The sequence below is a fragment of the Heptranchias perlo genome, chromosome 35, assembly GCF_035084215.1.
Source record: "Heptranchias perlo isolate sHepPer1 chromosome 35, sHepPer1.hap1, whole genome shotgun sequence".
In the NCBI taxonomy this organism is placed as follows: domain Eukaryota; kingdom Metazoa; phylum Chordata; class Chondrichthyes; order Hexanchiformes; family Hexanchidae; genus Heptranchias; species Heptranchias perlo.
Genome location: NC_090359.1, coordinates 6430938 through 6453707, shown reverse-complemented (window position 1 = coordinate 6453707; position 22770 = coordinate 6430938). Strand labels below are relative to the sequence as shown.

Genomic DNA, 22770 nt, shown 5'->3' with positions numbered 1-22770 from the left:
AGACAGCCGCCCGATTGTTCACGAATTTTACTTGTCGAATCTTGTGATCCAGGTGATGGTAACTGAAGAACTGGATTTTGTTTTGATGCTTTTTGGATTTTTTCTTTCAGCAGTTGAGTTGCGTGACCGACGGGCAGCGCTACAGAGCTGCGAGTTCCGGTTGAGAGGTGCACATTTGGCAAGTTGGAGCGGCCCAGGAAGATCGGAAGTGTTCCGCCTTGATCTTAATAGTTCTGTTTAAACATGGGATTGAATCGAGTAGAGGATAAATGTAAAGAGCGCCTGTGGCGAAAAAGGAGCGATTGCAGGCCAAGAGCGAAAGGTGTTTCAAATTTTCGTGGCGCAGGAAGCTGTGTGCGGATCAGCCAGATTTTAAAGCGATTGTGTCGGAAAGTAAAGAGCGATGTTGTGTGTGAGTAGATCTCAAGAAAGTTGTGCTTGAAGCTGCGCCCTTGAGTAAAGTTTCAAGTTGTCAGGAAAAGGGCTATCGTGAAATCTCAAAAATAAATCCAGAAACTGCTGGCAACACTCAGCAGGTCAGGTATTATCTGTGGACAGATACTCGCTTTACCGGGGCGTCATTGTGCACTTTCTTGATACTTCACGTTATTCACATCTTACACTCGCAACACCTCCGTGCACCAATTTTTCCTTGCTGATTTGAGTAGAGATCAGCGAGCAATGCAAATTTCATCCACCGTGGCTTCGGATTGGAGCGAGGCCCAAGACTTCTGGTTGAATTTCAGGAAGGAACCGACACATCAAACGGTAAATGCAATAATGGCGCGGATGAGATACAAAACCATGCGTGCAGAGCACAATGGATCAGGAATCCATCACCTCAAACACTCGGCCACCTCGTCGCATGAATATTGCTCAGAAAGCCCATTTATTTGATTCGTTCAATTGAAATTCCTCGACTCAAAGGTCAAAATGCAAGAAAACCACATTTCAATCACCAGATATCAGATTCTGAAGGCAGAGATTTGACAGGTGGTAGCGTGGCCGAGCGATCTAAGGCGCTGGATTAAGGCTCCAGTCTCTTCGGGGGCGTGGGTTCGAATCCCACCGCTGCCAGCGTGTAAAGTGCTTGCTATTTTTTCCTCATCACCAAACATCCTTCTTTTCCAAGCAGCACCGGGCGCGACATTGCTGTTGTTCGGGCATGACTGCCCCACCTGATGCGCTTCGCCTTGATCGTATCCGAGTCCATGCTCTGCGTTGAGGTCGCAGTTTGTTCGGTTTGAATCCGAGCTACAGTGTAGTTTCGATTACCTGTTTTGTTCTCTACCACATACACTAATAGAATGCAGCAAGAAATCAATCTTTTGCACAAAAAAGAAATATTTTTTGTTGCTGGCAAAAACCTAACCATTCCTTCAAATCCAGCACTCTCACATGCCTGTACTTGATGCTCCACATTTCAAACTGGCCTGTTTTCCCCACTTTTTCTTCCTTCCACAGCCAATATGCCGCCTTTCCTTTCTTCCTTCCACTTCATGGAAACTTTCCTGCGGCATTGCCGACTTCAGCATTCACTTTCATGATCTCACGCCTTGAAGTTTGTTCTGCTGCGACCACTGTTTCCATTGGGCAGATGTCCGATTCGCACCAATGTTCATTTGCGCCTTGAAACCAGTCGATACATTTCGATCTGCGTGACCGCTCGACAGACAAACACGATGAAAGCAGGGCTGGCCTCTGGAAAGACAGCCGCCCGATTGTTCACGAATTTTCCTTGTCGAATCTTGTGATCCAGGTGATGGTAACTGAAGAACTGGATTTTGTTTTGATGCTTTTTGGATTTTTTCTTTCAGCAGTTGAGTTGCGTGACCGACGGGCAGCGCTACAGAGCTGCGAGTTCCGGTTGAGAGGTGCACATTTGGCAAGTTGGAGCGGCCCAGGAAGATCGGAAGTGTTCCGCCTTGATCTTAATAGTTCTGTTTAAACATGGGATTGAATCGAGTAGAGGATAAATGTAAAGAGCGCCTGTGGCGAAAAAGGAGCGATTGCAGGCCAAGAGCGAAAGGTGTTTCAAATTTTCGTGGCGCAGGAAGCTGTGTGCGGATAAGCCAGATTTTAAAGCGAGTGTGTCGGAAAGTAAAGAGCGATGTTGTGTGTGAGTAGATCTCAAGAAAGTTGTGCTTGAAGCTGCGCCCTTGAGTAAAGTTTCAAGTTGTCAGGAAAAGGGCTATCGTGAAATCTCAAAAAGAAATCCAGAAACTGCTGGCAACACTCAGCAGGTCAGGTATTATCTGTGGACAGATACTCGCTTTACCGGGGCGTCATTGTGCACTTTCTTGATACTTCACTTTATTCACATCTTACACTCGCAACACCTCCGTGCACCAATTTTTCCTTGCTGATTTGAGCAGAGATCAGCGAGCAATGGAAAATTCATCCACCGTGGCTTCGGATTGGAGCGAGGCCCAAGACTTCTGGTTGAATTTCAGGAAGGAACCGACACATCAAACGGTAAATGCAATAATGGCGCGGATGAGATACAAAACCATGCGTGCACAGCACAATGGATCAGGAATCCATCACCTCGAACACTCGGCCACCTCGTCGCATGAATATTGCTCAGAAAGCCCATTTATTTGATTCGTTCAATGGAAATTCCTCGACTCAAAGGTCAAAATGCAAGAAAACCACATTTCAATCGCCAGATATCAGATTCTGAAGGCAGAGCTTTGACAGGTGGTAGCGTGGCCGAGCGGTCTAAGGCGCTGGATTAAGGCTCCAGTCTTTTCGGGGGCGTGGGTTCGAATCCCACCGTTGCCAGCGTGTGAAGTGCTTGCTATTTTTTCCTCATCACCAAACATCCTTCTTTTCCAAGCAGCACCGGGCGCGACATTGCTGTTGTTCGGGCATGACTGCCCCACCTGATGCGCTTCGCCTTGATCGTATCCGAGTCCATGCTCTGCGTTGAGGTCGCAGTTTGTTCGGTTTGAATACGAGCTACAGTATAGTTTCGATTACCTCTTTGGTTCTCTACCACATACACTAATAGAATGCAGCAAGAAATCAATCTTTTGCACAAAAAAGAAATATTTTTTGTTGCTGGCAAAAACCTAACCATTCCTTCAAATCCAGCATTCTCATATGCCTGTACTTGATGCTCCACAGTTCAAACTGGCCTGTTTTCCCCACTTTTTCTTCCTTCCACAGCCAATATGCCGCCTCTCCTTTCTTCCTACCACTTCATGGAAACTTTCCTGCGGCATTGCCGACTCCAGCATTCACTTTCATGATCTCACGCCTTGAAGTTTGTTCTGCTGCGACCACTGTTTCCATTGGGCAGATGTCCGATTCGCACCAATGTTCATTTGCGCCTTGAAACCAGTCGATACATTTCGATCTGCGTGACCGCTCGACAGACAAACACGATGAAAGCAGGGCTGGCCTCTGGAAAGACAGCCGCCCGATTGTTCACGAATTTTACTTGTCGAATCTTGTGATCCAGGTGATGGTAACTGAAGAACTGGATTTTGTTTTGATGCTTTTTGGATTTTTTCTTTCAGCAGTTGAGTTGCGTGACCGACGGGCAGCGCTACAGAGCTGCGAGTTCCGGTTGAGAGGTGCACATTTGGCAAGTTGGAGCGGCCCAGGAAGATCGGAAGTGTTCCGCCTTGATCTTAATAGTTCTGTTTAAACATGGGATTGAATCGAGTAGAGGATAAATGTAAAGAGCGCCTGTGGCGAAAAAGGAGCGATTGCAGGCCAAGAGCGAAAGGTGTTTCAAATTTTCGTGGCGCAGGAAGCTGTGTGCGGATAAGCCAGATTTTAAAGCGAGTGTGTCGGAAAGTAAAGAGCGATGTTGTGTGTGAGTAGATCTCAAGAAAGTTGTGCTTGAAGCTGCGCCCTTGAGTAAAGTTTCAAGTTGTCAGGAAAAGGGCTATCGTGAAATCTCAAAAATAAATCCAGAAACTGCTGGCAACACTCAGCAGGTCAGGTATTATCTGTGGACAGATACTCGCTTTACCGGGGCGTCATTGTGCACTTTCTTGATACTTCACTTTATTCACATCTTACACTCGCAACACCTCCGTGCACCAATCAGGACCTTGCTCATTTGAGCAGAGATCAGCGAGCAATGCAAAATTCATCCACCGTGGCTTCGGATTGAAGCGAGGCCCAAGACTTCTGGTTGAATTTCTGGAAGGAACCGACACATCAAACGGTAAATGCAATAATGGCGCGGATGAGATACAAAACCATGCGTGCAGAGCACAATGGATCAGGAATCCATCACCTCAAACACTCGGCCACCTCGTCGCATGAATATTGCTCAGAAAGCCCATTTATTTGATTCGTTCAATGGAAAATCCTCGACTCAAAGGTCAAAATGCAAGAAAACCACATTTCAATCACCAGATATCAGATTCTGAAGGCAGAACTTTGACAGGTGGTAGCGTGGCCGAGCGGTCTAAGGCGCTGGATTAAGGCTCCAGTCTCTTCGGGGGCGTGGGTTCGAATCCCACCGCTGCCAGCGTGTATAGTGCTTGCTATTTTTTCCTCATCACCAAACATCCTTCTTTTCCAAGCAGCACCGGGCGCGACATTGCTGTTGTTCGGGCATGACTGCCCCACCTGATGCGCTTCGCCTTGATCGTATCCTCGTCCATGCTCTGCGTTGAGGTCGCAGTTTGTTCGGTTTGAATACGAGCTACAGTATAGTTTCGATTACCTCTTTTGTTCTCTACCACATACACTAATAGAATGCAGCAAGAAATCAATCTTTTGCACAAAAAAGAAATATTTTTTGTTGCTGGCAAAAACCTAACCATTCCTTCAAATCCAGCACTCTCACATGCCTGTACTTGATGCTCCACAGTTCAAACTGGCCTGTTTTCCCCACTTTTTCTTCCTTCCACAACCAATATGCCGCCTTTCCTTTCTTCCTTCCACTTCATGGAAACTTTCCTGCGGCATTGCCGACTCCAGCATTCACTTTCATGATCTCACGCCTTGAAGTTTGTTCTGCTGCGACCACTGTTTCCATTGCGCAGATGTCCGATTCGCACCAATGTTCATTTGCGCCTTGAAACCAGTCGATACATTTCGATCTGCGTGACCGCTCGACAGACAAACACGATGAAAGCAGGGCTGGCCTCTGCAAAGACAGCCGCCCGATTGTTCACGAATTTTACTTGTCGAATCTTGTGATCCAGGTGATGGTAACTGAAGAACTGGATTTTGTTTTGATGCTTTTTGGATTTTTTCTTTCAGCAGTTGAGTTGCGTGACCGACGGGCAGCGCTACAGAGCTGCGAGTTCCGGTTGAGAGTTCCACATTTGGCAAGTTGGAGCGGCCCAGGAAGATCGGAAGTGTTCCGCCTTGATCTTAATAGTTCTGTTTAAACATGGGATTGAATCGAGTAGAGGATAAATGTAAAGAGCGCCTGTGGAGAAAAAGGAGCGATTGCAGGCCAAGAGCGAAAGGTGTTTCAAATTTTCGTGGCGCAGGAAGCTGTGTGCGGATAAGCCAGATTTTAAAGCGAGTGTGTCGGAAAGTAAAGAGCGATGTTGTGTGTGAGTAGAGCTCAAGAAAGTTGTGCTTGAAGCTGCGCCCTTGAGTAAAGTTTCAAGTTGTCAGGAAAGGGGCTATCGTGAAATCTCAAAAATAAATCCAGAAACTGCTGGCAACACTCAGCAGGTCAGGTATTATCTGTGGACAGATACTCGCTTTACCGGGGCGTCATTGTGCACTTTCTTGATACTTCACGTTATTCACATCTCACACTCGCAACACCTCCGTGCACCAATCAGGACCTTGCTGATTTGAGCAGAGATCAGCGAGCAATGCAAAATTCATCCACCGTGGCTTCGGATTGGAGCGAGGCCCAAGACATCTGGTTGAATTTCAGGAAGGAAGCGACACATCAAACGGTAAATGCAATAATGGCGCGGATGAGATACAAAACCATGCGTGCAGAGCACAATGGATTAGGAATCCATCACCTCAAACACTCGGCCACCTCGTCGCATGAATATTGCTCAGAAAGCCCATTTACTTGATTCGTTCAATGGAAAATCCTCGACTCAAAGGTCAAAATGCAAGAAAACCACATTTCAATCACCAGATATCAGATTCTGAAGGCAGAGTTTTGACAGGTGGTAGCGTGGCCGAGCGGTCTAAGGCGCTGGATTAAGGCTCCAGTCTCTTCGGGGGCGTGGGTTCGAATCCCACCGCTTCCAGCGTGTAAAGTGCTTGCTATTTTTTCCTCATCATCAAACATCCTTCTTTTCCAAGCAGCACCGGGCGCGACATTGCTGTTGTTCGGGCATGACTGCCCCACCTGATGCGCTTCGCCTTGATCGTATCCTCGTCCATGCTCTGCGTTGAGGTCGCAGTTTGTTCGATTTGAATACGAGCTACAGTATAGTTTCGATTACCTCTTTTGTTCTCTACCACATACACTAATAGAATGCAGCAAGAAATCAATCTTTTGCACAAAAAAGAAATATTTTTTGTTGCTGGCAAAAACCTCACCATTCCTTCAAACCCAGCACTCTCACATGCCTGTATTGATGCTCCACAGTTCAAACTGACCTGTTTTCCCAACTTTTTCTTCCTTCCACAGCCAATATGCCGCCTTTCCTTTCTTCCTTCCACTTCATGGAAACTATCCTGCGGCATTGCCGACTCCAGCATTCACTGTCATGATCTCACGCGTTTAAATTTGTTCTGCTGTGACCACTGTTTCTATTGGGCAGATGTCCGATTCGCACCAATGTTCATTTGAGCCTTGAAACCAGTCGACACATTTCGATCTGCGTGACCGCTCGACAGACAAACACGATGAAAGCAGGGCTGGCCTCTGGAAAGACAGCCGCCCGATTGTTCACGAATTTTACTTGTCGAATCTTGTGATCCAGGTGATGGTAACTGAAGAACTGGATTTTGTTTTGATGCTTTTTGGATTTTTTCTTTCAGCAGTTGAGTTGCGTGACCGACGGGCAGCGCTACAGAGCTGCGAGTGGCGGTTGAGAGGTGCACATTTGGCAAGTTGGGGCGGCCCAGGAAGATCGGAAGTATTCCGCCTTGATCTTAATAGTTCTGTTTAAACATGGGATTGAATCGAGTAGAGGATAAATGTAAAGAGCGCCTGTGGCGAAAAAGGAGCGATTGCAGGCCAAGAGCGAAAGGTGTTTCAAATTTTCGTGGCGCAGGAAGCTGTGTGCGGATAAGCCAGATTTTAAAGCGAGTGTGTCGGAAAGTAAAGAGCGATGTTGTGTGTGAGTAGAGCTCAAGAAAGTTGTGCTTGAAGCTGCGCCCTTGAGTAAAGTTTCAAGTTGTCAGGAAAACGGCTCTTGTGAAAGCTCAAAAATTATTCCAGAAACTGCTGGCAACACTCAGCAGGTCAGGTATTATCTGTGGACAGATACTCGCTTTACCGGGGCGTCATTGTGCACTTTCTTGATCCTTCACGTTATTCACATCTTACACTCGCAACACCTCCGTGCACCAATTTTTCCTTGCTGATTTGAGCAGAGATCAGCGAGCAATGCAAAATTCATCCACCGTGGCTTCGGATTGGAGCGAGGCCCAAGACATCTGGTTGAATTTCAGGAAGGAAGCGACACATCAAACGGTAAATGCAATAATGGCGCGGATGAGATACAAAACCATGCGTTCAGAGCACAATGGATTAGGAATCCATCACCTCAAACACTCGGCCACCTCGTCGCATGAATATTGCTCAGAAAGACCATTTATTTGATTCGTTCAATGGAAAATCCTCGACTCAAAGGTCAAAATGCAAGAAAACCACATTTCAATCACCAGATATCAGATTCTGAAGGCAGAGCTTTGACAGGTGGTAGCGTGGCCGAGCGGTCTAAGGCGCTGGATTTAGGCTCCAGTCTCTTCGGGGGCGTGGGTTCGAATCCCACCGCTGCCAGCGTGTAAAGTGCTTGCTATTTTTTCCTCATCACCAAACATCCTTCTTTTCCAAGCAGCACCGGGCGCGACATTGCTGTTGTTCGGGCATGACTGCCCCACCTGATGCGCTTCGCCTTGATCGTATCCTCGTCCATGCTCTGCGTTGAGGTCGCAGTTTGTTCGGTTTGAATACGAGCTGCAGTATAGTTTCGATGACATCTTTTGTTCTCTACCACATACACTAATAGAATGCAGCAAGAAATCAATCTTTTGCACAAAAAAGAAATATTTTTTGTTGCTGGCAAAAACCTAACCATTCCTTCAAATCCAGCACTCTCACATGCCTGGACTTGATGCTCCACAGTTCAAACTGGCCTGTTTTCCCCACTTTTTCTTCCTTCCACAGCAAATATGCCGCCTTTCCTTTCTTCTTTCCACTTCATGGAAACTTTCCTGCGGCATTGCCGACTCCAGCATTCACTTTCATGACCTCACGCGTTTAAATTTGTTCTGCTGTGACCACTGTTTCTATTGGGCAGATGTCCGATTCGCACCAATGTTCATTTGCGCCTTGAAACCAGTCGACACATTTCGATCTTCGTGACCGCTCGACAGACAAACACGATGAAAGCAGGGCTGGCCTCTGGAAAGACAGCCGCCCGATTGTTCACGAATTTTACTTGTCGAATCTTGTGATCCAGGTGATGGCAACTGAAGAACTGGATTTTGTTTTGATGCTTTTTGGATTTTTTCTTTCAGCAGTTGAGTTGCGTGACCGACGGGCAGCGCTACAGAGCTGCGAGTGGCGGTTGAGAGGTGCACATTTGGCAAGTTGGGGCGGCCCAGGAAGATCGGAAGTATTCCGCCTTGATCTTAATAGTTCTGTTTAAACATGGGATTGAATCGAGTAGACGATAAATGTAAAGAGCGCCTGTGGCGAAAAAGGAGCGATTGCAGGCCAAGAGCGAAAGGTGTTTCAAATTTTCGTGGCGCAGGAAGCTGTGTGCGGATAAGCCAGATTTTAAAGCGAGTGTGTCGGAAAGTAAAGAGCGATGTTGTGTGTGAGTAGAGCTCAAGAAAGTTGTGCTTGAAGCTGCGCCCTTGAGTAAAGTTTCAAGTTGTCAGGAAAACGGCTATAGTGAAAGCTCAAAAATAAATCCAGAAACTGCTGGCAAAACTCAGCAGGTCAGGTATTATCTTTGGACAGATACTCGCTTTACCGGGGCGTCATTGTGCACTTTCTTGATCCTTCACGTTATTCACATCTTACACTCGCAACACCTCCGTGCACCAATTTTTCCTTGCTGATTTGAGCAGAGATCAGCGAGCAATGCAAAATTCATCCACCGTGGCTTCGGATTGGAGCGAGGCCCAAGACATCTGGTTGAATTTCAGGAAGGAAGCGACACATCAAACGGTAAATGCAATAATGGCGCGGATGAGATACAAAACCATGCGTGCAGAGCACAATGGATTAGGAATCCATCACCTCAAACACTCGGCCACCTCGTCGCATGAATATTGCTCAGAAAGACCATTTATTTGATTCGTTCAATGGAAAATCCTCGACTCAAAGGTCAAAATGCAAGAAAACCACATTTCAATCACCAGATATCAGATTCTGAAGGCAGAGCTTTGACACGTGGTAGCGTGGCCGAGCGGTCTAAGGCGCTGGATTAAGGCTCCAGTCTCTTCGGGGGCGTGGTTTGGAATCCCACCGCTGCCAGCGTGTAAAGTGCGTGCTATTTTTTCCTCATCACCAAACATCCTTCTTTTCCAAGCAGCACCGGGCGCGACATTGCTGTTGTTCGGGCATGACTGCCCCACCTGATGCGCTTCGCCTTGATCGTATCCTCGTCCATGCTCTGCGTTGAGGTCGCAGTTTGTTCGGTTTGAATACGAGCTCCAGTATAGTTTCGATTACCTCTTTTGTTCTCTACCACATACACTAATAGAATGCAGCAAGAAATCAATCTTTTGCACAAAAAATAAATATTTTTTGTTGCTGGCAAAAACCTAACCATTCCTTCAAATCCAGCACTCTCACATGCCTGTACTTGATGCTCCACAGTTCAAACTGGCCTGTTTTCCCAACTTTTTCTTCCTTCCACAGCCAATATGCCGCCTTTCCTTTCTTCCTTCCACTTCATGGAAACTATCCTGCGGCATTGCCGACTCCAGCCTTCACTTTCATGATCTCACGCGTTTAAATTTGTTCTGCTGTGACCACTGTTTCTATTGGGCAGATGTCCGATTCGCACCAATGTTCATTTGCGCCTTGAAACCAGTCGACACATTTCGATCTGCGTGACCGCTTGACAGACAAACACGATGAAAGCAGGGCTGGCCTCTGGAAAGACAGCCGCCCGATTGTTCACGAATTTTACTTGTCGAATCTTGTGATCCAGGTGATGGTAACTGAAGAACTGGATTTTGTTTTGATGCTTTTTCGATTTTTTCTTTCAGCAGTTGAGTTGCGTGACCGACGGGCAGCGCTACAGAGCTGCGAGTGGCGGTTGAGAGGTGCACATTTGGCAAGTTGGGGCGGCCCAGGAAGATCGGAAGTGTTCCGCCTTCATCTTAATAGTTCTGTTTAAACATGGGATTGAATCGAGTAGAGGATAAATGTAAAGAGCGCCTGTGGCGAAAAAGCAGCGATTGCAGGCCAAGAGCGAAAGGTGTTTCAAATTTTCGTGGCGCAGGAAGCTGTGTGCGGATAAGCCAGATTTTACAGCGAGTGTGTCGGAAAGTAAAGAGCGATGTTGTGTGTGAGTAGAGCTCAAGAAAGTTGTGCTTGAAGCTGCGCCCTTGAGTAAAGTTTCAAGTTGTCAGGAAAACGGCTATAGTGAAAGCTCAAAAAAAAACGAGAAACTGCTGGCAACACTCAGCAGGTCAGGTATTATCTGTGGACAGATACTCGCTTTACCGGGGCGTAATTGTGCACTTTCTTGATCCTTCACGTTATTCACATCTTAGACTCGCAACACCTCCGTGCACCAATTTTTCCTTGCTGATTTGAGCAGAGATCAGCGAGCAATGCAAAATTCATCCACCGTGGCTTCGGATTGGAGCGAGGCCCAAGACATCTGGTTGAATTTCAGGAAGGAAGCGACGCATCAAACGGTAAATGCAATAATGGCGCGAATGAGATACAAAACCATGCGTGCAGAGCACAATGGATTAGGAATCCATCACCTCAAACACTCGGCCACCTCGTCGCATGAATATTGTTCAGAAAGTCCATTTATTTGATTCGTTCAATGGAAAATCCTCGACTCAAAGGTCAAAATGCAAGAAAACCACATTTCAATCACCAGATATCAGATTCTGAGGGCAGAGCTTTGACACGTGGGAGCGTGGCCGAGCGGTCCAAGGCGCTGGATTCAGGCTCCAGTCTCTTCGGGGGCGTGGGTTCGAATCCCACCGCTGCCAGTGTGTAAAGTGCTTGCTATTTTTTCCTCATCACCAAACATCCTTCTTTTCCAAGCAGCACCGGGCGCGACATTGCTGTTGTTCGGGCATGACTGCCCCTCCTGATGCGCTTCGCCTTGATCGTATCCTCGTCCATGCTCTGCGTTGAGGTCGCAGTTTGTTCGGTTTGAATACGAGCTACAGTATAGTTTCGATTTCCTCTTTTGTTCTCTACCACATACACTAATACAATGCAGCAAGAAATCAATCTTTTGCACAAAAAACAAATATTTTTTGTTGCTGGCAAAAACCGAACCATTCCTTCAAATCCAGCACTCTCACATGCCTGTACTTGATGCTCCACAGTTCAAACTGGCCTGTTTTCCCCACTTTTTCTTCCTTCCACAGCCAATATGCCGCCTTTCCTTTCTTCCTTCCACTTCATGGAAACTATCCTGCGGCATTGCCGACTCCAGCATTCACTTTCATGATCTCACGCGTTTAAATTTGTTCTGCTGTGACCACTGTTTCTATTGGGCAGATGTCCGATTCGCACCAATGTTCATTTGCGCCTTGAAACCAGTCGACACATTTCGATCTGCGTGACCGCTCGACAGACAAACACGATGAAAGCAGGGCTGGCCTCTGGAAAGACAGCCGCCCGATTGTTCACGAATTTTACTTGTCGAATCTTGTGATCCAGGTGATGGTAACTGAAGAACTGGATTTTTTTTTGATGATTTTTGGATTTTTTCTTTCAGCAGTTGAGTTGCGTGACCGACGGGCAGCGCGACAGAGCTGCGAGTGGCGGTTGAGAGGTCCACATTTGGCAAGTTGGGGCGGCCCAGGAAGATCGGAAGTATTCCGCCTTGATCTTAATAGTTCTGTTTAAACATGGGATTGAATCGAGTAGAGGATAAATGTAAAGAGCGCCTGTGGCGAAAAAGCAGCGATTGCAGGCCAAGAGCGAAAGGTGTTTCAAATTTTCGTGGCGCAGGAAGCTGTGTGCGGATAAGTCAGATTTTACAGCGAGTGAGTCGGAAAGTAAAGAGCGATGTTGTGTGTGAGTAGAGCTCAAGAAAGTTGTGCTTGAAGCTGCGCCCTTGAGTAAAGTTTCAAGTTGTCAGGAAAACGGCTATAGTGAAAGCTCAAAAAAAAACGAGAAACTGCTGGCAACACTCAGCAGGTCAGGTATTATCTGTGGACAGATACTCGCTTTACCGGGGCGTAATTGTGCACTTTCTTGATCCTTCACGTTATTCACATCTTACACTCGCAACACCTCCGTGCACCAATTTTTCCTTGCTGATTTGAGCAGAGATCAGCGAGCAATGCAAAATTCATCCACCGTGGCTTCGGATTGGAGCGAGGCCCAAGACTTCTGGTTGAATTTCAGGAAGGAAGCGACACATCAAACGGTAAATGCAATAATGGCGCGAATGAGATACAAAACCATGCGTGCAGAGCACAATGGATTAGGAATCCATCACCTCAAACACTCGGCCACCTCGTCGCATGAATATTGTTCAGAAAGTCCATTTATTTGATTCGTTCAATGGAAAATCCTCGACTCAAATGTCAAAATGCAAGAAAACCACATTTCAATCACCAGATATCAGATTCTGAAGGCAGAGCTTTGACACGTGGTAGCGTGGCCGAGCGGTCTAAGGCGCTGGATTAAGGCTCCAGTCTCTTCGGGGGCGTGGGTTCGAATCCCACCGCTGCCAACATGTAAATTGCTTGCTATATTTTCGTTATCACCAAACATCCTTCTTTTCCAAGCAGCACCGGGCGCGACATTGCTGTTGTTCGGGCATGACTGCCCCACCTGATGCGCTTCGCCTTGATCGTATCCTCGTCCATGCTCTGCGTTGAGGTCGCAGTTTGTTCGGTTTGAATACGAGCTACAGTATAGTTTCGATTACCTCTTTTGTTCTCTACCACATACACTAATAGAATGCAGCAAGAAATCAATCTTTTGCACAAAAAAGAAATATTTTTTGTTGCTGGCAAAAACCGAACCATTCCTTCAAATCCAGCACTCTCACATGCCTGTACTTGATGCTCCACAGTTCAAACTGGCCTGTTTTCCCAACTTTTTCTTCCTTCCACAGCCAATATGCCGCCTTTCCTTTCTTCCTTCCACTTCATGGAAACTATCCTGCGGCATTGCCGACTCCAGCATTCACTTTCATGATCTCACGCGTTTAAATTTGTTCTGCTGTGACCACTGTTTCTATTGGGCAGATGTCCGATTCGCACCAATGTTCATTTGCGCCTTGAAACCAGTCGACACATATCGATCTGCGTGACCGCTCGACAGACAAACACGATGAAAGCAGGGCTGGCCTCTGGAAAGACAGCCGCCCGATTGTTCACGAATTTTACTTGTCGAATCTTGTGATCCAGGTGATGGTAACTGAAGAACTGGATTTTGTTTTGATGCTTTTTGGATTTTTTCTTTCAGCAGTTGAGTTGCGTGACCGACGGGCAGCGCTGCAGAGCTGCGAGTGGCGGTTGAGAGGTGCACATTTGGCAAGTTGGAGCGGCCCAGGAAGATCGGAAGTATTCCGCCTTGATCTTAATAGTTCTGTTTAAACATGGGATTGAATCGAGTAGAGGATAAATGTAAAGAGCGCCTGTGGCGAAAAAGCAGCGATTGCAGGCCAAGAGCGAAAGGTGTTTCAAATTTTCGTGGCGCAGGAAGCTGTGTGCGGATAAGCCAGATTTTACAGCGAGTGTGTCGGAAAGTAAAGAGCGATGTTGTGTGTGAGTAGAGCTCAAGAAAGTTGTGCTTGAAGCTGCGCCCTTGAGTAAAGTTTCAAGTTGTCAGGAAAACGGCTATAGTGAAAGCTCAAAAAAAAACGAGAAACTGCTGGCAACACTCAGCAGGTCAGGTATTATCTGTGGACAGATACTCGCTTTACCGGGGCGTAATTGTGCACTTTCTTGATCCTTCACGTTATTCACATCTTAGACTCGCAACACCTCCGTGCACCAATTTTTCCTTGCTGATTTGAGCAGAGATCAGCGAGCAATGCAAAATTCATCCACCGTGGCTTCGGATTGGAGCGAGGCCCAAGACATCTGGTTGAATTTCAGGAAGGAAGCGACGCATCAAACGGTAAATGCAATAATGGCGCGAATGAGATACAAAACCATGCGTGCAGAGCACAATGGATTAGGAATCCATCACCTCAAACACTCGGCCACCTCGTCGCATGAATATTGCTCAGAAAGCCCATTTATTTGATTCCTCGACTCAAAGGTCAAAATGCAAGAAAACCACATTTCAATCACCAGATATCATATTCTGAAGGCAGAACGTTCACAGGTGGTAGCGTGGCCGAGCGGTCTAAGGCGCTGGATTAAGGCTCCAGTCTCTTCGGGGGCGTGGGTTCGAATCCCACCGCTGCCAGCGTGTAAAGTGCTTGCTATTTTTTCCTCATCACCAAACATCCTTCTTTTCCAAGCAGCACCGGGCGCGACATTGCTGTTGTTCGGGCATGACTGCCCCACCTGATGCGCTTCGCCTTGATCGTCTCCTCGTCCATGCTCTGCGTTGAGGTCGCAGTTTGTTCGGTTTGAATACGAGCTACAGTATCGTTTCGATTACCTCTTTTGTTCTCTACCACATACACTAATAGAATGCAGCAAGAAACCAATCTTTTGCACAAAAAAGAAATATTTTTTGTTGCTGGCAAAAACCTAACCATTCCTTCAAATCCAGCACTCTCACATGCCTGTACTTGATGCTCCACAGTTCAAACTGGCCTGTTTTCCCCACTTTTTTCTTCCTTCCACAGCCAATGTGCCGCCTTTCCTTTCTTCCTTCCACTTCATGGAAACTATCCTGCGGCATTGCCGACTCCAGCATTCACTTTCATGATCTCACGCCTTTAAGTTTGTTCTGCTGCGACCACTGTTTCTATTGGGCAGATGTCCGATTCGCACCAATGTTCATTTGCGCCTTGAAACCAGTCGATACATTTCGATCTGCGTGACCGCTCGACAGACAAACACGATGAAAGCAGGGCTGGCCTCTGGAAAGACAGCCGCCCGATTGTTCACGAATTTTACTTGTCGAATCTTGTGATCCAGGTGATGGTAACTGAAGAACTGGATTTTGTTTTGATGCTTTTTGGATTTTTTCTTTCAGCAGTTGAGTTGCGTGACCGACGGGCAGCGCGACAGAGCTGCGAGTGGCGGTTGAGAGATGCACATTTGGCAAGTTGGGGCGGCCCAGGAAGATCGGAAGTGTTCCGCCTTGATCTTAATAGTTCTGTTTAAACATGGGATTGAATCGAGTAGAGGATAAATGTAAAGAGCGCCTGTGGCGAAAAAGGAGCGATTGCAGGCCAAGAGCGAAAGGTGTTTCAAATTTTCGTGGCGCAGGAAGCTGTGTGCGGATAAGCCAGATTTTAAAGCGAGTGTGTCGGAAAGTAAAGAGCGATGTTGTGTGTGAGTAGAGCTCAAGAAAGTTGTGCTTGAAGCTGCGCCCTTGAGTAAAATTTCCAGTTGTCTGGAAAAGGGCTATCGTGAAAGCTCAAAAATAAATCCAGAAACTGCTGGCAACACTCAGCAGGTCAGGTATTATCTGTGGACAGATACTCGCTTTACCGGGGCGTCATTGTGCACTTTCTTGATCCTTCACGTTATTCACATCTTCAACTCGCAACACCTCCGTGCACCAATTTTTCCTTGCTGATTTGAGCAGAGATCAGCGAGCAATGCAAAATTCATCCACCGTGGCTTCGGATTGAAGCGAGGCCCAAGACTTCTGGTTGAATTTCAGTAAGGAACCGACATATCAAACGGTAAATGCAATAATGGCGCGGATGAGATACAAAACCATGCGTGCAGAGCACAATGGATTAGGAATCCATCACCTCAAACACTCGGCCACCTCGTCGCATGAATATTGCTCAGAAAGCCCAGTTATTTGATTCGTTCAATGGAAAATCCTCGACTCAATGGTCAAAATGCAAGAAAACCACATTTCAATCACCAGATATCAGATTCTGAAGGCGCAACTTTGACAGGTAGTAGCGTGGCTGTGCGGACTAAGGCGCTGGAATAAGGCTCCAGTGTCTTCGTGGGCGTGGGTTCGAATCCCACCGCTGCCAGCGGCTTGCTATTTTTTCCTCATCACCAAACATCCTTCTTTTCCAAGCAGCACCGGGCGCGACATTGCTGTTGTTCGGGCATGACTGCCCCACCTGATGCGCTTCGCCTTGATCGTATCCTCGTCCATGCTCTGCGTTGAGGTCGCAGTTTGTTCGGTTTGAAGACGAGCTACAGTATAGTTTCGATTACCTCTTTTGTTCTCTACCACATACACTAATAGAATGCAGCAAGAAATCAATCTTTTGCGCAAAAAAGAAATATTTTTTGTTGCTGGCAAAAACCAAACCATTCCTTCAAATCCAGCACTCTCACATGCCTGTACTTGATGCTCCACAGTTCAAACTGGCCTGTTTTCCCCACTTTTTCTTCCTTCCACAGCAAATATGCCGCCTTTCCTTTCTTCCTTCAAATTCATGGAAACTTTCCTGCGGCATTGCCGACTCCAGCATTCACTTTCATGATCTCACGCCTTTAAGTTTGTTCTGCTGTGACCACTGTTTCTGTTGGGCAGATGTCCGATTCGCACCAATGTTCATTTGAGCCTTGAAACCAGTCAATACATTTCGATCTGCGAGACTGCTCGACAGACAAACACGATGAAAGCAGGGCTGGCCTCTGGAAAGACAGCCGCCCGATTGTTCACGAATTTTACTTGTCGAATCTTGTGATCCAGGTGATGGTAACTGAAGAACTGGATTTTGTTTTGATGTTTTTTGGATTTTTTCTTTCAGCAGTTGAGTTGCGTGACCGACGGGCAGCGCGACAGAGCTGCGAGTGGCGGTTGGGAGGTGCACATTTGGCAAGTTGGGGCGGCCCAGGAAGATCGGAAGTGTTCCGCCTTGATCTTAATAGTTCTGTTTAAACATGGGATTGAATCGAGTAGAGGATAAATGTAAAGAGCGCCTGTGGCGAAAAAGGAGCGATTGCAGGCCAAGAGCGAAAGGTGTTTCAAATTTTCGTGGCGCAGGAAGCTGTGTGCGGATAAGCCAGATTTTAAAGCGAGTGTGTCGGAAAGTAAAGAGCGATGTTGTATGTGAGTAGAGCTCAAGAAAGTTGTGCTTGAAGCTGCGCCCTTGATTAAAGTTTCAAGTTGTCAGGAAAAGGGCTATCGTGAAATCTCAGAAATAAATCCAGAAACTGCTGGCAACACTCAGCAGGTCAGGTATTATCTGTGGACAGATACTCGCTTTACCGGGGCGTCATTGTGCACTTTCTTGATACTTCACGTTATTCACATCTGACACTCGCAACACCTCCGTGCACCAATTTTTCCTTGCTGATTTGAGCAGAGATCAGCGAGCAATGCAAAATTCATCCACCGTGGCTTCGGATTGAAGCGAGGCCCAAGACTTCTGGTTGAATTTCAGGAAGGAACCGACATATCAAACGGTAAATGCAATAATGGCGCGGATGAGATACAAAACCATGCGTGCAGAGCACAATGGATTAGGAATCCATCACCTCAAACACTCGGCCACCTCGTCCCATGAATATTGCTCAGAAAGCCCATTTATTTGATTCCTCGACTCAAAGGTCAAAATGCAAGAAAACCACATTTCAATCACCAGATATCATATTCTGAAGGCAAAACGTTCACAGGTGGTAGCGTGGCCGAGCGGTCTAAGGCGCTGGATTAAGGCTCCCGTCTTCTTCGGGCGCGTGGGTTCGAATCCCACCGCTGCCAGCGTGTAAAGTGCTTGCTATTTTTTCCTCATCACCAAACATCCTTCTTTTCCAAGCAGCACCGGGCGCGACATTGCTGTTGTTCGGGCATGACTGCCCCACCTGATGCGCTTCGCCTTGATCGGATCCGAGTCCATGCTCTGCGTTGAGGTCGCAGTTTGTTCGGTTTGAATACGAGCTACAGTATCGTTTCGATTACCTCTTTTGTTCTCTACCACATACACTAATAGAATGCAGCAAGAAACCAATCTTTTGCACAAAAAAGAAATATTTTTTGTTGCTGGCAAAAACCGAACCATTCCTTCAAATCCAGCACTCTCACATGCCTGTACTTGATGCTCCACAGTTCAAACTGGCCTGTTTTCCCCACTTTTTTCTTCCTTCCACAGCCAATATGCCGCCTTTCCTTTCTTCCTTCCACTTCACAAAAACTATCCTGCGGCATTGCCGACTCCAGCATTCACTTTCATGATCTCACGCCTTTAAGTTTGTTCTGCTGCGACCACTGTTTCTATTGGGCAGATGTCCGATTCGCACCAATGTTCATTTGCGCCTTGAAACCAGTCGATACATTTCGATCTGTGTGACCGCTCGACAGACAAACACGATGAAAGCAGGGCTGGCCTCTGGAAAGACAGCCGCCCGATTGTTCACGAATTTTACTTGTCGAACCTTGTGATCCAGGTGATGGTAACTGAAGAACTGGATTTTGTTTTGATGCTTTTTGGATTTTTTCTTTCAGCAGTTGAGTTGCGTGTCCGACGGGCAGCGCTACAGAGCTGCGAGTGGCGGTTGAGAGGTGCACATCTGGCAAGTTGGGGCGGCCCAGGAAGAGCGGAAGTGTTCCGCCTTGATCTTAATAGTTCTGTTTAAACATGGGAATGAATCGAGTAGAGGATAAATGTAAAGAGCGCCTGTGGCGAAAAAGGAGCGATTGCAGGCCAAGAGCGAAAGGTGTTTCAAATTTTCGTGGCGCAGGAAGCTGTGTGCGGATAAGCCAGATTTTAAAGCGAGTGTGTCGGAAAGCAAAGAGCGATGTTGTGTGTGAGTGGAGCTCAAGAAAGTTGTGCTTGAAGCTGCGCCCTTGAGTAAAGTTTCAAGTTGTCAGGAAAACGGCTATCGTGAAAGCTCAAAAATAAATCCACAAACTGCTGGCAACACTCAGCAGGTCAGGTATTATCTGTGGACAGATACTCGCTTTACCGGGGCGTCATTGTGCACTTTCTTGATCCTTCACGTTATTCACATCGCACACTCGCAACACCTCCGTGCACCAATTTTTCCTTCCTGATTTGAGCAGAGATCAGCGAGCAATGCAAAATTCATCCACCGTGGCTTCGGATTGGAGCGAGGCCCAAGACTTCTGGTTGAATTTCAGGAAGGAACCGACACATCAAACGGTAAATGCAATAATGGCGCGGATGAGATACAAAACCATGCGCGCAGAGCACAATGGATTAGGAATCCATCACCTCAAACACTCGGCCACCTCGTCGCATGAATATTGCTCAGAAAGCCCATTTATTTGATTCCTCGACTCAAAGGTCAAAATGCAAGAAAACCACATTTCAATCACCAGATATCAGATTCTGAAGGCAGCACGTTCACAGGTGGTAGCGTGGCGGAGAGGTCTAAGGCGCTGGATTAAGGCTCCAGTCTCTTCGGGGGCGTGGGTTCGAATCCAACCGCTGCCAGCGTGTAAAGTGCTTGCTATTTTTTCCTCATCACCAAACATCCTTCTTTTCCAAGCAGCACCGGGCGCGACATTGCTGTTGTTCGGGCATGACTGCCCCACCTGATGCGCTTCCCCTTGATCGGATCCTCGTCCATGCTCTGCGTTGAGGTCGCAGTTTGTTCGGTTTGAATACGAGCTGCAGTATAGTTTCGATTACCTCTTTTGTTCTCTACCACATACACTAATAGAATGCAGCAAGAAATCAATATTTTGCACAAAAAAGAAATATTTTTTGTTGCTGGCAAAAACCTAACCATTCCTTCAAATCCAGCACTCTCACATGCCTGTACTTGATGCTCCACAGTTCAAACTGGCCTGTTTTCCCCACTTTTTCTTCCTTCCACAGCCAATATGCCGCCTTTCCTATCTTCCTTCCACTTCATGGAAACTTTCCTGCGGCATTGCCGACTCCAGCATTCACTTTCATGATCTCACGCCTTTAAGTTTGTTCTGCTGCGACCACTGTTTCCATTGGGCAGATGTCCGATTCGCACCAATGTTCATTTGCGCCTTGAAACCAGTCGATACATTTCGATCTGCGTGACCGCTCGACAGACAAACACGATGAAAGCAGGGCTGGCCTCTGGAAAGACAGCCGCCCGATTGTTCACGAATTTTAGTTGTCGAATCTTGTGATCCAGGTGATGGTAACTGAATAACTGGATTTTGTTTTGATGCTTTTTGGATTTTTTCTTTCAGCAGTTGAGTTGCGTGACCGACGGGCAGCGCTGCAGAGCTGCGAGTGGCGGTTGAGAGGTGCACATTTGGCAAGTTGGGGCGGCCCAGGAAGATCGGAAGTGTTCCGCCTTGATCTTCATAGTTCTGTTTAAACATGGGATTGAATCGAGTAGAGGATAAATGTAAAGAGCGCCTGTGGTGAAAAAGGAGCGATTGCAGGTCAAGAGCGAAAGATGTTTCCAATTTTCGTGGCGCAGGAAGCTGTGTGCGGATAAGCCAGATTTTAAAGCGAGTGTGTAGGAAAGTAAAGAGCGATGTTGTGTGTGAGTAGAGCTCAAGAAAGTTGTGCTTGAAGCTGCGCCCTTGAGTAAAGTTTCAAGTTGTCATGAAAACGGCTATCGTGAAAGCTCAAAAATAAATCCAGAAACTGCTGGCAACACTCAGCAGGTCAGGTATTATCTGTGGACAGATACTCGCTTTACCGGGGCGTCATTGTGCACTTTATTGATACTTCACGTTATTCACATCGAACACTCGCAAAACCTCCGTGCAACAATCAGGACCTTGCTGATTTGAGCAGAGATCAGCGAGCAATGCAAAATTCATCCACCGTGGCTTCGGATTGGAGCGAGGCCCAAGACTTCTGGTTGAATTTCAGGAAGGAACCTACACATCAAACGGTAAATGCAATAATGGCGCGGATGAGATACAAAACCATGCGTGCAGAGCACAATGGATTAGGAATCCATCACCTCAAACACTCGGCCACCTCGTCGCATGAATATTGCTCAGAAAGCCCATTTATTTGATTCGTTCAATGGAAAATCGTCGACTCAACGGTCAAAATGCAAGAAAACCACATTTCAATCACGAGATTTTATGCACAACCTGCAGTCACCTGACTCCAATTAAAAGAACCGCTGTTTTGATCCGATTGGCTGCCTTTCGGACACTCCAGAGGGCAGTGAAGAGTCAACCTGGCTTCTCTTCCATCCCACACACCTGAGCTGAGCGGAAAGGCGAAAAAAAATAAAAAGCTGTTTTTGAGACAACTCATTTTCTTTAGGATCCTTCTTTCATTCAATCACGTCCATTGTCCTATTTCATAAGTTTCTTTTCTTCATTTTAACCTTCTGTTTGTTTTTCTGTTACTTATCTGTTTTTAACCTGTCTTCCGATGATTTCACCCCATGCTCCCCATCTGTTCTGCTCGTTTCTCCCAATCTGCACCATTCCTTTTTTGATCCCCAGATTTCCACACATTCCCATGTCCCCTTGTAACGCCGTGCAGTCTGCAGCCGATGGAAATGTCCCTGTGCTTCACTCAGCCTGAGTCTCTCTCTGTCCGTGTGAGTCACTGCACCACATGTTTTTAATCAGCCGTCTCATTGTCCATTTGCATCACACAGAACAGAACGGATCGAGTGACACAGGGAGACACCAGCAGAGGGAGGTAGAGAGCGGTGTAACTGAACACAGAGATGCAGAGAGACATCAGCAGAGGGAGTTAGAGAACGGTGTAACTGAGTACAGAGATGCAGACAGACACCCGAAGAGGGAGGAAGAGAGCAGTTTAACTGAGTCCAGAGATGCAGAGAGACACCCGAAGAGGGAGGTAGAGAGCGCTGTAACTGAGTCCAGAGATGCAGAGAGACACCCCAAGAGGGAGGAAGAGGGCAGTGCAACTGAGTCCAGAGATGCAGAGAGACACCCGAAGAGGGAGGTGGAGAGCGGTGCAACTGAGTCCAGAGATGCAGAGAGACCAGGACATGGCGATTGTGAGAGGCATAACTCAGTGAAGAGATATGGAAAGACAACAGCAGAGTGTCCAGCAAAGCCACCTTGTATCTGAAATATTTGGCGAGATCTAATCTGCACTGAGTAGAGGAATCATTTTGTGTATCTCACCTGTGTTGCACCTGCCCTGGGAGTGTTTGATTTAACAGTGTAGAGGGAGCTTCATTCTTCATATAACCCGTGCTGTACCTTTCCTGGGAATGTTCAATGGGGCAGTTCAGAGGGAACTTTAATCTGTATCTATCCCGTGCCGTGCCTGCCCTGACAGTGTTTGATGGGACATTTTGCCAGGAGCTTTAATCTGTATCGAACCTGCGATGTTACTGCCCGACTGCAACTGGAACGTTTCTCCTTATTTACTCTATCAAAACGCTTCATGATTTTGAACATCTCTATCCAACCTCCCCTTAACCTTCATTGATCTGAGGAGAACAACCCCAATTCTTCAGTTT

The 22770-nt window shown here is 46.9% G+C and overlaps 10 non-coding genes across 10 annotated transcripts; all 10 read left to right on the top strand.

Annotated features, from left to right (window-relative positions):
- Positions 1-995: 995 nt before the first annotated feature.
- trnal-aag (transfer RNA leucine (anticodon AAG)) lies at positions 996-1077 on the top strand. The gene has a single exon. It is a non-coding gene; the product is annotated as a tRNA-Leu (tRNA).
- A 1625-nt stretch (positions 1078-2702) lies between these two features.
- trnal-aag (transfer RNA leucine (anticodon AAG)) lies at positions 2703-2784 on the top strand. The gene has a single exon. It is a non-coding gene; the product is annotated as a tRNA-Leu (tRNA).
- Positions 2785-4410: 1626 nt separating this feature from the next.
- trnal-aag (transfer RNA leucine (anticodon AAG)) lies at positions 4411-4492 on the top strand. Its single transcript has one exon. It is a non-coding gene; the product is annotated as a tRNA-Leu (tRNA).
- Positions 4493-6118: 1626 nt separating this feature from the next.
- Positions 6119-6200, top strand: trnal-aag (transfer RNA leucine (anticodon AAG)). The gene has a single exon. It is a non-coding gene; the product is annotated as a tRNA-Leu (tRNA).
- Positions 6201-7824: 1624 nt separating this feature from the next.
- On the top strand, positions 7825-7906 carry trnal-uag (transfer RNA leucine (anticodon UAG)). Its single transcript has one exon. It is a non-coding gene; the product is annotated as a tRNA-Leu (tRNA).
- A 1625-nt stretch (positions 7907-9531) lies between these two features.
- On the top strand, positions 9532-9613 carry trnal-aag (transfer RNA leucine (anticodon AAG)). Its single transcript has one exon. It is a non-coding gene; the product is annotated as a tRNA-Leu (tRNA).
- A 1624-nt stretch (positions 9614-11237) lies between these two features.
- On the top strand, positions 11238-11319 carry trnal-cag (transfer RNA leucine (anticodon CAG)). The gene has a single exon. It is a non-coding gene; the product is annotated as a tRNA-Leu (tRNA).
- A 1624-nt stretch (positions 11320-12943) lies between these two features.
- On the top strand, positions 12944-13025 carry trnal-aag (transfer RNA leucine (anticodon AAG)). Its single transcript has one exon. It is a non-coding gene; the product is annotated as a tRNA-Leu (tRNA).
- Positions 13026-14634: 1609 nt separating this feature from the next.
- Positions 14635-14716, top strand: trnal-aag (transfer RNA leucine (anticodon AAG)). The gene has a single exon. It is a non-coding gene; the product is annotated as a tRNA-Leu (tRNA).
- A 3310-nt stretch (positions 14717-18026) lies between these two features.
- trnal-aag (transfer RNA leucine (anticodon AAG)) lies at positions 18027-18109 on the top strand. Its single transcript has one exon. It is a non-coding gene; the product is annotated as a tRNA-Leu (tRNA).
- Positions 18110-22770: the final 4661 nt, after the last annotated feature.